The 15,943-nt window shown below is 38.6% G+C and overlaps 1 protein-coding gene and 1 long non-coding RNA gene across 2 annotated transcripts in view; both read right to left on the bottom strand.

The window, feature by feature from the left end:
* The window catches only part of LOC145446552 (alpha-1,3-mannosyl-glycoprotein 4-beta-N-acetylglucosaminyltransferase A-like), a 257,727-nt gene that overhangs the window by 88,523 nt on the left and 153,261 nt on the right, over window positions 1-15,943 (bottom strand). The window lies entirely within an intron of this gene.
* On the bottom strand, window positions 9,194-10,261 carry LOC145447312 (uncharacterized). Its single transcript, XR_013917525.1, has 2 exons — window positions 9,984-10,261; window positions 9,194-9,266 (listed from the first exon to the last, which is right to left on the bottom strand). It is a non-coding gene; the product is annotated as an uncharacterized LOC145447312 (long non-coding RNA).

Raw genomic sequence — 15,943 nt, 5'->3', positions numbered from 1 at the left:
GAGAAAATTCTTAAATATAAAATTAGGACTATATACAGAGGTAAATGGCGCGAAGCGCGCCAAAAAATTTCTGTTGACTGCAGCTTCGTGTCCCCTTTAGATGCTTCCGCGAACCCAAGGGGGCGCTCCCTCAGTTTGAGAACCACTGGTATGATTGAAACATATTGAAATCGCCCAAATGTACCAAAAACAAATTTTTCTCGCAACGAGCACAAGATTCCCATTCCGGCTCAGATTGCAAAGGGCGCCATCACTACATTAAAATCGAAAAGCGAACGCATTGAATCGCGCGAAGCGCGAAGATAATTTCAGGGATAATTGAAATCTCTCAAAAATTTGGGAGTGCATTTGTAGTTTCAATTTGCATATCGAAGGGCGGCAACACATATTAATTGAATTACGTGTCGACGGCCGCACATATTCCCTTCTACGACCGCTGGTTGCCCACCCCTGAGTTATTGATTCGGTAGAGAGGTGCTTTTTGACAACCGTAGCGACGTCATTAGCAACAATCTCAAGCTATTCATGTTTCATTCATGATCCGTAGAATATCCTTTAATTAAAAAAACTCGAACGTATTCGAACTACGCCTAATCATAATTACTGAAAAATACAAACACAAAAAACTTTTGGTTGTTAATAGTCGCTTCTGATAACTACCAATTACAAAATTCTGGTTCACATTTACATTTTCACTTGCTCAAAAACTGTTTGATTACATTTGATGAACATTAGGGTGCAAAAGTTTCCGGCCCCAATATATTTGGCTAAGATTGGAGGTAAGATTGGGATAACATCTCTAGAAATGCATGATCAAATTCGATCGAGCCTTGATTGAAAACATGAATTTATTTTTACAACTTTTGCAGCAAGCCTCAGTATTGGTCAGATATTTAAAAAAAAATCTGACCATGGTGTAGGAAATGGTTCAGCACAGGTTTCAGAAGAGTTTATTTGCTGTTCATCCATTTTTAAATATTAAGATTTAGTTTAGCCCAGCGGTTCTCAAACTTTTTTAGACACGCCCCCCTCCCCCCCCCCCCCCCCTTATGACAGTGAAATATTTCGTGCACTTTTATCGTGATATCATACAATAAAACCAGAAATCCTAACAGATAGTTTGATGGTATGGATTGTTATGACTAGGGCCATTTTTATATGACCTTAAAAAATCAATTATATGACTTTATTTTTGGGAAAATATGACTTTATATGACTTAATGCGAAAATCGTGTATTTTTACATGTAACCAACGTCACTCATGGAACTGACGAGTAAAACATGAACAACATAACAGCAATACACATTAATTTTTATTTTAACCACTTTTGTAGTGCAGTTTCATGTATAGTGTGGAATGTTGGAGTCTTTAAAGTTACTATTTGGACGTAAAAATGAATTTAGTACGGAAAATGAGCGCTCCACAGACGCAGATGTTTGTTGACACTTCTGCAGTTTTGCATACAGCGCTGGTGAAATGTCTTGTCTTTGAAGCTCCATAATTTGCTTCACATCGTTTTTGTCCAATCGCTTCTTAATGTAATTTTTGAGCTCAAGCGGATCTTTTCCGAAATCAAGGGCATTTAGATCAGCATGAGCCTCTTTGATAGTGTACGCACAACTCCATTTTCAGTGTCAAGTTTGAAATATTGTTGTAGTGGAGGCATATTTCTGTTAACTGACTCGTCAACTTTGGATCGTTCACTGAATCTTTGACGCTCTTTATAATAACTCCTTCAGCTTCCCATGCGTTGACTATTTCTTACACTTGTGGAAGTCTCTGAACTTCAAATTACGTCCCACTTCAGTGCACAGAAGTAAAACAGATTGTGTAGCAACACAATGCAATGTGTGACCTCATTGGTCTGCGACTGTAATGTTATGTAGGCTAACCTTACAGTTTGCCTTCGTTCAATCAGAAATTGCCTTACTTTCTTAGTGCGTAATTGCTTCGATTGACACATTTTATTTAAAGTATACAACAATATGACTTTATAACTCAAATATGACCTAACCAGGAAAATATGACTTTATATGACTTTATAACTTTCTTAATATACCCCATATGGATGCGATTTTTGCGTTAAAATTGATTTCACGACTTACTAATGCATAGAAAAAAATATGACTTTAATGACTTTAAATGGCCCTAGTTATGACTGTTGATGAGAGAATTCTACTATATGAAGTTAGGACTATACGCGGAGCAATAACTATGAAATCGAGGTAAATCGCGCCAAGCACGGAAAGATTTTTCAATTTACCGGAGCTTGGCTTTCCGCTTCAGATGCTTTCATGCCCTTTCTTTAGTGATAGCCTTTTAATAATACGGCGAAATTCAACAGTGTGTTATTGTGTGTGCCTGCGAATTGAAATTCAATCGTGCCCATGATCGTGTATTGCTGTAAGGATATGCGAACGTAAATAGAGAAATGCATACCAGATATCTATGGGTATCTGGTAGAAAGCGAATTTCTACTGATATGGTCGCGTCATCTACTCATGTTGCGCTTGTTGCAGTTACAATTACACAATCCCACAATTTCAAGGTTACAGTCAACTGTATGGCTCGATATGAATGAACATTGAACAAGTGCAACACCGGTATAAGTATAGAATGTAAACGTGGAATGGCAGCGACCGATTTTGCAGCTTCGTTCCGCTTCGCTGAAGCTTTACTCAGACTTATTTTACGGCAGCTACTGTAGGATTTCTGGCAATCCAAAAGTTGTCTTCCAGAGCTCAGAATTTACTGAATCCGGTCTTAATCGAAAGCTACTGTCGTACTGATTTCGAAAATATCAATCAAAATATTGTGAAGCACCGTACTGAGATGAAATACCACCCTCAACATCTAAAATCTGCATTGTTCAGAACAATCGGATAACCGCGAAACAATGACCATAACAATGACCCATTGCGGCTCTTCGATTGTTCGGACAATGCCGATAATTCAGACTTGGAGGGCGAATTCTAAGAGGTTCAGTGCCTGATCATATTTTTATTAACATTTTCGGAATCAGTGCGACAGTAGCTTGCGATCAAGACCAGATTCAGTAAATTCTGAGCTCTGGAAGACAACTTTTGGATTACCAGAAATTCTACAGTAGCTGCCGTAAAATAAGTCTGAGTAAAGCTTCAGCGAAGCGGAACGAAGCTGCAAAATCGGTCGCTGCCATTCCATGTTTACATTCTATAGGTATAAGTGTTCTGATGCGGTTATCACCAATGCCGTGCGGTGAGTTCTAATGCGACTATGACGTTCCCGACTGTCGACAGAGTAATTATGACGTCACAGGACTGTGCACACCCACACAAAATAACGGTTCGGCGCGACGTCCTCGGCGCAACGGTAGTTATTGTCTGAACCATTCGATAGTTTACGGAGTCGGAGCCGGAGCCGGAGCCGGTGCTGGAGCCGGTGCAGCGGTATCAATGAGCTCCGAAGCTTGGAGCCGGAGATAATTCATCATAGAAGAGAGCTCTGAAGCCGAAGATGGAGCAGTTTAAAATCTGTGTCAGCTCCAAAGCCCTGCTGCTGACAAAGTCACCTCGGACAGAAAACGTTAGTAGTTAGTATGATCGGTCGTGAGGTGGCAGGGGCTCTTATGGGTGCGGTCGCACATCGTATGGAAAACTCGTGGTGGCAGATCGTACTTTCAGACCCCCCCCCTCTCGGTCGCACATCGTAATGCGTTCTTATGGATGCGCTCGCACGTCGTACTTTCAGGTATAGGCATCTGTCGCATATCGTATTGAAAACTCGTGTTGGCACATCGTACTTTTAGGTATAGGCATCTGTCGCACGTCGTACTTTCGCGTGTCGTATTTCGCGTATAGGCAGTGGTGGTGATTCACAATGTGTTCTTATGGGTGCGTCGGCATATCGTACTTTCGGGTATAGGCATCTCTCGACTGGTGTTGAATATGTATCAAGTAAATAGTCACGTGATTGACTCTTAGTTAATGTGTATATCCCAAATTATTATATATGACCAATTTGAAGTAATCCCAACGTTTACGGTGAGTTCGACTGTAATATATCGTTATTCTTATGGCGGGGCGGCATGCGGCTATTGCGTCTTATGGGTGCGGCCGTGAATCGCCCTTTCGGGTATAGACATCTCTCGCCCGATGTTGAATATGTATCAAGTAAATAGTCATGTGATTGGTCCTTAGTTAATGTGTATATTCCAAATTACGGCGAGTACGACAATGATATATCGTTATTCTTATGGACGCGGCGATGATTCGTACTTTCGTTGATAGAATGCTAGCGGCATGTCGTACTTTCACCAAAAAGGGTGTGAAATAGTTTGCTAAATCTAGGAATCAGTCGCTTGGTAATTGGTTTACCACGGAGCCGGCGTAGACGGCGATCCGAATAGCAACGATAGCCGCGTTCACAAACTAACACTCCAAAAAGGTGTGAAATATTGGTAAAATCCCGCGATCGCTCACAAGATAATATCTAAGACATAACCATCGCTCGCGACTCGCTGTTACATACATGCCGATCGTTGACAATGTAATATTTTGGTAATTAGTTTACCACAGAACCCGCGTAGACGGCGATACCAACAATATCCGCGTTCACAAACTAACACTTCAAAAAGGTGCGAAATAGGTTGCAAATCCCACGATCACTCACGAGGTAACACCTAAGACATAGCCAGCCCTCACCAACTTGTTGTTACATACATTCCAATCGCCACAATGTAATATTTTGATAATCGGTATGTCACAGGAACCGGATTTCACTGGTAAAATTTAATAAGTAACGGATAACAGAGCCGTCACAGACGATGATTCGAATACCGACAAATTCTCACTTATTTCTGATCCCACCCTAATCCTTTGCGAAGTTGACGCTTATTCGAAAAGGTGTGAAATAATTGTAAAACCCTACGTCGCTGACGGGATAATGCATCAGACATAGCGATCTAGTTATAGTACGGTGTCGGAATCCATTCGCGAGTTGTTCTATAGGTAAATTGAGATAATCCGAAACGAAATATTTTGACTTTGGCGTAGTGTGAATTGAAATAGGATTGACAAACATGACCATCAACTTTCCCACAGTTCCATATTGATATTATACGCACATTGATTTGAAACAAGTAAACATTGCAACTCTATTCGCGATCCGACTTTTCGTTTGTCAAAGCGACATTTTTAACATCTTACCATACTCAAAAGAATTATTTACAACATTAACAAGTGTTCAAAATCCAGTTTTCACTTACTTGATTATACCACTGCAACTCACAAATTTGAATTAATTCATTCTGGTTGTATTCGTATGATCGGTCTTGTTTATTCAATTGTAAAGGTCGTTACTATTCTGAAGACAAAGTAAGCTATTTACTAATCGACACATAAATGACTTGACATAAACATATTATATTTTGAGTATACGAGATTTGAATGTCTGAACAATAACTGAGAAATAATTTATCACAATAAAATACGTATATTACAGCGTAAAAGATGTTTGAATGTCAGCAACTCTGTACGGTCATAGTTACTACCACTAATTTACCCGACCAACTCGTCATGATCATTCCTGAAATCAACACAAATATGACCACTGACTTGAGTTAACCACAAAACAGCATCAAGTTTTAAATCCACTTGTAGCTTACGGATTATTTGAATGCTGGTTATGTTTTGTTGTAATTGAGTTCACGGAAATAGTATTACGTCTCGATATCTGACCATCTTACCATATTCAAAGAATCAACCACGAAAACATTGTCAAGTAAATCCGTTAACCGACCAACTCAACAGTATCAATATGAAAAACAGCCAAACATACACGAATCCATACAAGCACTAAAACCTAAAATCCATAACAAGCCTGGTTGTATTCATATCCCTACACGTCTTTTTTATTCAACTTGAAAAGTCGTTACTATTCTGTAAGACAAAGAAATTACTATGCGGTATATTTTGTAAGATAAAAGTAATTACTTCTCGGTGCCAGCGACTTGAGATTAACATAATATGTTTGAGTATGCGAGATTTGAAAGTCTGCCCAACATGTTGAGAATTCATTTCTTACAATCGAACGCAGGTGTTATATTGAAAATTATCATGATGTAAACATAAGGATTGACACATTGATTTGACATATGTAATAGTTGATCATGACTTGACTATTAAATTATTTGCGTTAATTTAGGCTTACCATATTTCGGAAATGAAAAAAGAGGACACTTTTTCAGAAATTTCAGACAAGCAAAACTGGAGAAGAATTCTCAAAAACAGGTTTCATGATCGGTTGACTAAAAAAAAAATGTTCTCGATAGGAAAATTATTCAGCCTTGGTACAAACCACGCAGAGTATTGTGGATATCAGGAAATATTTTACAAATGTCTGCATTAAACAAGACTAAAGATGAAACAACAATTTCCTTTGTTGAACAATAACCGGGGGCAATACTTTATTGTCGGTGAGAATTGAAACACTTTCGCGCATTACCTGGTGTCAAGATATCACACTAGGTGAATTGACATACCACCATTTGATTAATGCTTAATCCGTTCGCATCATTTCACACTCACTTTGATCATTACAAAAGTAAATTGGAATATGTTTGCTAGGCACCACCTATTCAACTATACTTGAGTAATACAGAAACCTCTCAGCATTAATAAAATCGAAATGTGCGCTACACTGAAATCTACAAAAATGTGTTTGTATTGCTGTTCGTAGTAGCGATATCGATTTGAACCTCCATCATCTAACCAAACTACTGAGAGTCGTTGTCAATTTACATGACGTTCACTGATTACATACTAGAATTATTTGTGCAGCGCACACGATCAGAGAAATTGGACATTTTTCCATTGCCATTCGTCAAAGTAAATGTCGTCACAATAATCAGTCACTAAAAGACCATATACTTGTATGTGATTGAATCGCCGACAATTAACTCGGTAAATCAAACCCCTGAGAAATTTCACTCAGTCATTGGATAGGAAACAGCGTCGCTTAATTGGTGTGAGTCGTTTTTTTTTTTCAATACTAATCATATCTGTCCAGCCAAGAACAATTTTCACTCACTTGGGTAACGAAACCAGTGTCCAATATCAATACAAGATATTTTCGTCACACAAAAATAATCAACTTCACTCGATATTCCCGTACTACGACACTGTACAAAGGTTACATGCTTTTGTATGACATGGAATCAATACCGATCGAAGTAACCGTATTGGAGATAACTTTTAAACAAACACACTCTACGTGGTTAACATTCTCGTCGATTCTATTGTGATTAATGTATACTTCATGTGATCTGGATTCATTTCGATATGGCTAAACATTCAACCTCGACGGATACGAATTGTCACACACTCAAGTAATATCATACCAAATAGTTATTTACAAGACACAGAAATTTGTTTTGGTCGTTTCGACTTTATTACTGGAGATACTCATCACTTCGCTTAATACAATCTAGATTTAAACTCCATCGAACCTTTGGTGTCTATCGTTTTGCTGGATACGAATTATGTTAGTCTAAGAGTACACAATTTTCACTATCTTGGGTTATGAACTCAGTGTGTTAGCGATCATTCAATATTTTGTAGTATCAACTAGCTACTTCGTAGGATACGAATGATCATCCTCACAACTCTTACAAAAGTACGAAGGATATTTACATCACACAAAGTAATCGACTTTACTCGATATCCTCACACTATGAAACTGAATGGTTATGGTTTGACTCTACAAACTGTTCTGATGTCACAAGAACTTTTTCATACGAATGGTTACGTATCTAAATATTCAAATAATCCAACACACGACTATAGCACTTACAGAAATATCATAGTTCTTGTAACAAAGTTGTATAAGTATAATGTTTATCGTAAGTCCTACATAGCCATGATATCCGTCCGAGTTTGACTTTTAGAAAACATTATACCGACATCGCGACATCTTTCAAAATTAAAACCACGGTGACTGCTTCAGAGACCTACCAATGAAATTGCAGTATTACAGTTACTTCCACAAAAGAGTATGTATTCGACTTACTTACCACAAATCTAACGCACAAAACAATTTACTTTACTAACGAGAAGCACCGAGCCTCACATCAAAACAACTAGAAAGTGGAACTATATTAAAAAACGTCGCTAACCTTTGTGCACCAGCTGTAAATCACACAAGCAACATGTTTCAAGATTCTGGTTATTGAAAAACGTTAAAGTGTTTCTCCTGCACCAAGTCGTTATGTTGACGAAAGCGTATATTTCAATACCATGATCGATTTGCATTCGTTGGTCACAAACTGTCACTACTCCAAAAAATGATTTTTCACTCAAACACAAAAGCATACTTGTCGCCAATCGTTTTCATCAAGCACGAGTTCAAGAAACCTGCTACGACATGAATTGTTATTTTGATGTTGTGTAAATAGGTAATAATTTATTTTAGTAACACTACATCAACATCATCGAGTTGTGCGAATAGATTTACATGTGGTTTTAATCGAAGTACACAGCACGGTCTAATGTAGATTCATCTCTATTGTACAGCAACTCGGTAATCGAAATGCATTAACATTTAAACAACGATCTTGGTTCGTCACGCGAAAAATATCTTTACTGTCGCAACACTCTGATACTCTGCACAAGATGTGTAAATCCTTTTCACACTCATAATAATACACTAACGGGATACCGATGTCAAGCAACAACGTTTAGCAACATCACTGACACTGAACATACGATACCTACCCAAGTAAAAATATCATTTTCACCAGGAGGTCAGTCGTTACTTGTGTACAATTACCATTTTCCCTTGGGAGTTTAGCGTTACCCGAGTAACAAAACCATTTTCACTTGGAAATATATGTTTTCCCTCAACAACAAACCCCTTTTCACTTGGAAATATATTTTTGCCCTGGACAGGGATATATAGAACTCCGGGATGGCTGACTTCATTTTGGCCTTTACCTAAGTAGGTCCAGAAAGTTACCTGCAATCTGCCTCGAAATATCCACTTTTCTGCAAGCTAGCGATACAGCTGTTTCTAGAATAACCATCCTCAACCTTTTGCGGAATTGTTAGTGAGTAAGCTAGACATTCTTCCCTTATCACAACCTTACTGCTGTATAGCCAACCTAGTAAAGTATGACACTGTTGTATAGCCAACCAAGTAAACTATGACAACTCTGAATTTCAGTAAATCATGAATGTGTTTAATTTCTACACATCATATAATCTGCATCAGGTCATAAATAACAGAGTGACTAACGAATAATATCAGCGTCTTCTACCTATTTACAAGCCATTGTCGGAAACCTTGCAGCTGGGAAGGGGGGGGGGGTAATAGGATTGATTAAATCAACTGTTTCAATTCGCGTTAATCGACAATTACCATGAAGTATAGGGTTGCATTTAAAACAAACATGTTTGAAACCAGGCCCTTGTATAAAACATACTTTTTTTAAGCCATGACGTCAAGAATATTCAATAGTGACGTCATATTGGATTGACATTGACAATTGAAAATATAGTGTAAATATATAGCTCCTTTGACGAAATATCTGTGCTATTGCTGTTGAACCGACTATTTTGAGGGTTCCAGCAATCCCATATCGTTATTAGTCGGCTATATCGGGTGGTAATCGTCCGTAGGCTCATACAACACGTATTTTGGAAAGTATTTACACAATTATGGCATAATTTTACAACTTGAAAAGAAATTTTTTCAAAAGGCCTTTGTTTAAAACACTGTTTAAAGCATGTTTTAAACATAGTGTTTCAAACACCGTTTGTTTTAAATGCACCCCTACCATGGAGCATTTCCAATAACGAAAAGATAGCACGGCCTGTAAGGACTCGAAATTGAGATAGCAGCATTGTCAGCTTCTATGTCACTCAATGAAAGTTGATCAAGAAATCAACACACCATTGATACTTATCTTCAGGTTCAAATGTAACCTCGGGGGGTAGAAGTTTGGTACATATCATTATCAATTTAAGAAGCATTCGGTAGACCCAGTTGTTGAATTCAGCTGATATTTTGTTCACCGAGAAATAGTTTCATGAATGCAGTGAAGAAATTACCACCATGGCTTAACGGTACATCACGAATGGGCCTCCTGAAGCATTTCATGCCATTTATCAGTTAAGAAATATTCAGTATCATTGTCTGGCAGATTTTCCAATAGAGCGATAGATGATTCCATGTCAAAAAATCATCTCGGTGAGGAGGCACGAGATCCAAATATTCAGATTGTGGCCATCTTTGCCAAGATTTCAATGTGCCCAGTATAATATATCAGGATATCCACTGTTGACGTGACGCAAATGCTGGAACATCGGGTTTGTTTTTCCGGAATCTGCAACAAAAATGAACAAATGATGTATTTAGAGACACAAATTAACCTTAAGAATATATATAGATGTATGCAGAGTTGGTCAGTAGTGAAGAACTTCTACTTCATTGCAATACTCAAGTAGGTGTTGCCTATTTCGAAGATACATCTTGTAATTTTGAAGCAGCCATCTTCAAACTTAAGTACCTTGCAGGCATTTCACTTTCTACAGCTACTTGAGGAAGTTTAAATACCAGTACGCCCGGGAATACGACTGTTACTTGAGTAGCAATGCAGACTACTTTAACCACATCAGGATTAATGTAAATCGCTCATTTAATAACGTATCACTAGAATCAGCCAAACTTACCTTGGGCCAACTGAGGAGAGGTCCATGCGTTATTGCGACGATTTGACTAAACCTTGCAAATTGAAAGCAATCTTCCGAGTTTTCTCTTCCTCCATCGTACAGGCCTATAGCCTATAGGCTATAAGTGTTTATATGGTAAAGACAGGCCGCATCTCAGGGTCGTATCGTGTCCTGACGATTGTGTTGGCTTATCCATTCAAGGGAGTGGGCATCTTCATGGCTTCAGTAAGAGCAAATGGTCAACAAATGTTGTGGCCATATACTGGGAGTCAGCCAATGGCAGTTCACAACAGTGCACTTCTGTTGAAGTATAATTCCAGTACTGTAGCATTGAGGTGCCGTTCATTAACAAACATATGCCTGCCTTGTTTTACCAGACATGTAACTGATGAATAGTATCTGTAACAAGAGATTGGATTCAACAGTTGTTATGGACACTTACAACATCAACGACCTTGACGTGTTGTGTTGTGTTTGTATTAGATTCAAAGGTTTGGTTATCATTAATTGAAATGCCTCTTGAATCTTGCACACCGGTGGTGTACTCAGTGGCTCCAATTCTTACTAGGAATAATCCAGCAATGATCTGGAATACCGGTAAGCCTGCAATACCAGAACTACCTGCATATTCACATATTAATCTATAGTACAAGATCTTCATAGTTGACACGGCACAGTGTAAATGTACACTTGTACATTGTACAGCCTTGGATGGTGACATACATTCGCATAACATACCGGTAAATGAAAAACATACCGCAAGGCGTAATCAAAATCATACTGCGGATATCAATGTTAACGTTGGAAATTATTCTACATTTTGTTATCTTCTCACGATTATCAGCGCAGCAAAACATGTTACATAAGATACCACAGAAGCAGAGATATTCCGAAGGCGAGTAAATGACCGTACCGGCATACCGGTAAATTGCTGCTGAAGGAATAGGGCTAATACCGCAAAGTTTCAGACTACCTGAACATCTCATAACCCAGTTAACCTCTAGCTTTATATAATAACATAAACATGGATATTCTATGCCTCTACCGCTCTCAAAAACTTAAAATTACACACAGATGAAGCGGCTGACAGGAACGTGCATCAAAACTGAATGCGCGAATCTGGACCCACTTAGGTAATACCACGATGACGCAATTGACGCAGTCAGCCATCCCGGAGTTCTATATATCCCTGGCCCTGGATAACAAACCTTTTTCACTTGGAAATATATTTTTTCTCTTGGTAACAAACCTTTTTTCACTTGGAAATATATTTTTTCTCTGGGTAACAAACCTTTTTCACTTGGGAATATATTTTTTCCCTGATCAACAAACCTTTTTCACTTGGAAATATATTTTTTCCCCGAGCAACAATCCATTTTCACTGAGCAACAAACCCTTTTCTCCCCAGGCAACAAACCCTTTTCGTTTGGAAAACTATCATTTACCTGAGTACCAATACCATTTTCGTTTTGAAAACTGACAACTACACCGGTCAATTTGATATTTTTTGTATATTGTTACAACAGACAGTGACAAAATATACACCAACAACGACTCCGATACATTTGTGTAATCAAATATTCACTTGCTCTGATGCATCCCATCAAAATCATTGGTTACTCACATACAATAACAATGTGCTGTTGTACATCGACATGTATGTTTTCGGAATTGGCGAATAAAGGGGTTTCTGATATGTCCGTGATGTCCGGGTTCGTGCTTTGGATTTTCCAGAGTCAAAATGTCTGAATAAAACACCTCCTTGACGACGGTTGGTATGTGGATAACGGTGTTCGGAAAACGGTTGGATTTATGTCACCCATCGCGATAACAACTCCAGGTCGAGTTTTCCTCCCACATGTTTACTATATTGTGTCTTTATTGGTCAATGTATGTCTCGACATTCAGTTTGAAATCGGAAACCCTGATAAAGTACGTAACCGGATCCGGATATCAACTGTGAATCGATAAACCAATGAACAATATTCAAAGTAAACATGTTACACCCTGTGTTTCCACGAAAAAATACCATCCAGACATACGTCGCGCTTGTTTGCCCACACCAGTATACGCGCAAATGGAGGTGTGTGACATTGCATGCAATGTGTTGGTATACAAACATCGATCCACAGACATTATCATAGCTGGTAGTTTTGATGTAGATCGAATGTCACCCGATAACAATACCAATAAGCCACATTGCAATGACTCTGAGTCCGCGCTATTACATCGATATTTCGACACCGCTCACTGATTTACTCGATGGTGTTATCGTGTTGTAACATTACAAGATAGTCATGACCCTATCTCCGGACAGATCACCCAGACCAATAGACACTTACGTGACCTTTGACACGAACCAATCAGGTTGCAGCAGGATGTAAACAAAGAACAAGGCCGGGCAATCTCACTATGAGCGCTTATGGGAAAGGGTTGGAAAATGAAGGTTTTTCGCAAAATTACATTGAATTGGGAATAGCTGGCTTTGGTGAATGGTAATAACGTAGAGCTAGTATGTATTTGCAGTGTTCTAACCTACAATAAACATGAATGGTGGCAAGCACTCATCAGCATGGTATGTCCAAATGAATGGATTTCTGACAACTTTTCGGATGAAGCGACTATTGCTGTATTATCCTTAGTCCTTAGTCGTACAAAATGGGATTGTCGTACCGAAAGCATGTATTAGATTAATCTTGAGTCAGGATATGTGGGGTATTCAGTATGTGGGCTTGGCGTTATAAGCGTTCTATTTATGAAATCGCATAGTACAGTCTACAGTCTGCATCATTATCCAGCAAATTACTGTTACACTGGACACTTGTGACTTGTCTGCATATTCAATGATCATATTAATATGATATATGTTAGGCAACACGATCCGTTCCCAGCTGAAATCGTCATTTTTTGTTCTAGCTCATGTATTGAATCAATCACGACAAATGCCGGACAACCACTGCGCTAATAGCCTGTGTAACTTGGAGATGTCTACCCCAATGATATATATACAATGATTGGAAACTGCCACGCCCCTTAACGCTATAAGATAGTTTCCCGGCGAAATCAGTCCGTCGCGGGATATGCTTGAGTACAGGAACGGGATTGCGTATGTCGACTGTGGTGGGGTGCTGCGATCGGCCTTGCTGGCATACTAATTCACTGATTTTCCCCAATCGGTTTAGTTTTTGTTGGTTTCTTGAGCATAGTGAGGCAGTGCTGCATAATAGGATGTAATACAACTTTTAACAATACACATTTATCAAAGTACAGACTAGCTGCGAGGTATTTTAGCATCAGTTGCAACCATGCATTTACGACACAGCCTAAAGAATTTATAGATACTGTGGGTGAGCGTCAATATAAATGTGCAGAACCTGGAAGGATTGTTGAAAGAGGATTTGAAATTTTTCTGGCAGCATTTACGTCACCTGATTTTTTAAAAGAGAAGGGTTGATTACGATAATTGTGTGAGCAACTAAGTTGTTTTAGATAGTATATATTGTAATATTGTGAGGCCGAATTCACCAAGGGCCGAGTTCACTGGCAACCATAGTATCAGTATAGCGATTGTACCTTCATAATATAATATAAAATCGAAACTAACCGGAAACTAACATTGTACTGATTGGTAAAATGCTAACAGATATAACTTTTTACAGGGTCAGGCCGTTGAATTCACATTCCACATCAATGATGAGAATCGGCATTGTTCCAAACAATATTCCATCGGCAAAACAATGCACTAGAATGATATTGAGGATAATCACTCCATAGTTGGTATTGTGCACATCGACCTGGCGTGATATGTCGTACTACTCTCAATAGTTGAATCTTTCACACCGCGGTGTCCGAAAGCGTCTACCAATGCCCATTTATTAAAAATATACCTGGTAAACGTTTTGGCACTTTGATATGAACTACCCGTTGTGAAGTGTTCCCCATGCATTGCCTGTAAACCTTGAAAATTAACATGGAGTACTCGTTAAGATTGATAGCTGGAAGGATTGTACAAAATAGATGATTTATGCATTTGTGTACGTCTATGGTTTTTTTATGTATAACCTTCATAACTTTTCGCCATTTGCATCACGCTTTATGACCTGAGCATGAGCATCAACTTGCATTGTATGTGCTGCTACCCAGGTTATTTTTCCAGCAATGTAACTCCACAATCATCCAATGCAAAATCTCTCTCTTGAATATGCACATTGCTCATATATATTGCATATGCGGCAGTACGGAAAGTACTTGACGGATTGAATAAATAACTTGATTTCAATAGTAGTTGACTGGCAAAACTGTGACATAACAAATTCCCATTCTGTAAATGTCTAATGCATAAATTTTTTACAGGATCGTTAACATTTTTTTATAAATTATAGTCCATTCTAACTTTCAAGAAAAGATTGTTCGTGTATTGAAACAGCCGCAAAGCAACCCACAGTCGCGAGGAAATTGAAAAGGATTCAGGGATCCTAATAAAAGTGCAAATCATTATCTTATGGGATTTCGGCACGCCAGGCCGTCCATGAGAAGCAACCATTTCATGTTCCACTTTGCTTCAGACATTGAGATATTTCCAAAGATTGTAGTCAATATGAATGTTACTTTGACGAATGGTGCCGGATTGGATTGATACTCATTGGATCGATTGATGCAGAGAAAAATAGTCTTGCTGAAAGACTGTGCATATTATTCGAGTACGATAGAGGTGAAGAGATGGACACTACAATGCAACCTGTGGATAATTTCGTGTGCCTTGTGAATATGACAACCAAGTTCAGCTACAACTGCCATTTAAGCCATATTGAATTCCAGATAATATTTCTTCACTTGTACTAGCTGGAAAAAGATATGCCGCTACTGCAAAACTGGAGATATTCTTATGCCCCAGAAACAGCAACGAAATTCGTGAGCAGGAAAGCTTATCAAAGAGACAAGAAAACAACATCAATGATAAATTTGATACGGACATTTTTGCCAATCCATCGAGCAGACTACCTCATTATCACCAAGAGATTGAGTCTTGATCCGTTATTGGAATCATTTTTATTCTGATAAGGAAATCTGGCCGCACCTGCGATATGGTAATTTTCAAAGAATAATTGATTTCTAAAGAGGCTTGAAACATACTAGTGTTCAAATGCCATGGTACTTGATGCTTGAATGCCCTCCGGTGTTCAACGTCATGTGAGATCGCTGCTCTACCATCTAACTGCTGTCCTGTTATTGTCAT

Source organism: Botryllus schlosseri, chromosome 9, assembly GCF_051294905.1.
Source record: "Botryllus schlosseri isolate E-star chromosome 9, Bs_hap1, whole genome shotgun sequence".
Classification (NCBI taxonomy): Eukaryota; Metazoa; Chordata; class Ascidiacea; order Stolidobranchia; family Styelidae; genus Botryllus; species Botryllus schlosseri.
Note: the sequence above shows the minus strand (reverse complement) of the source record. Positions and strands in the feature narration are given on the sequence as shown.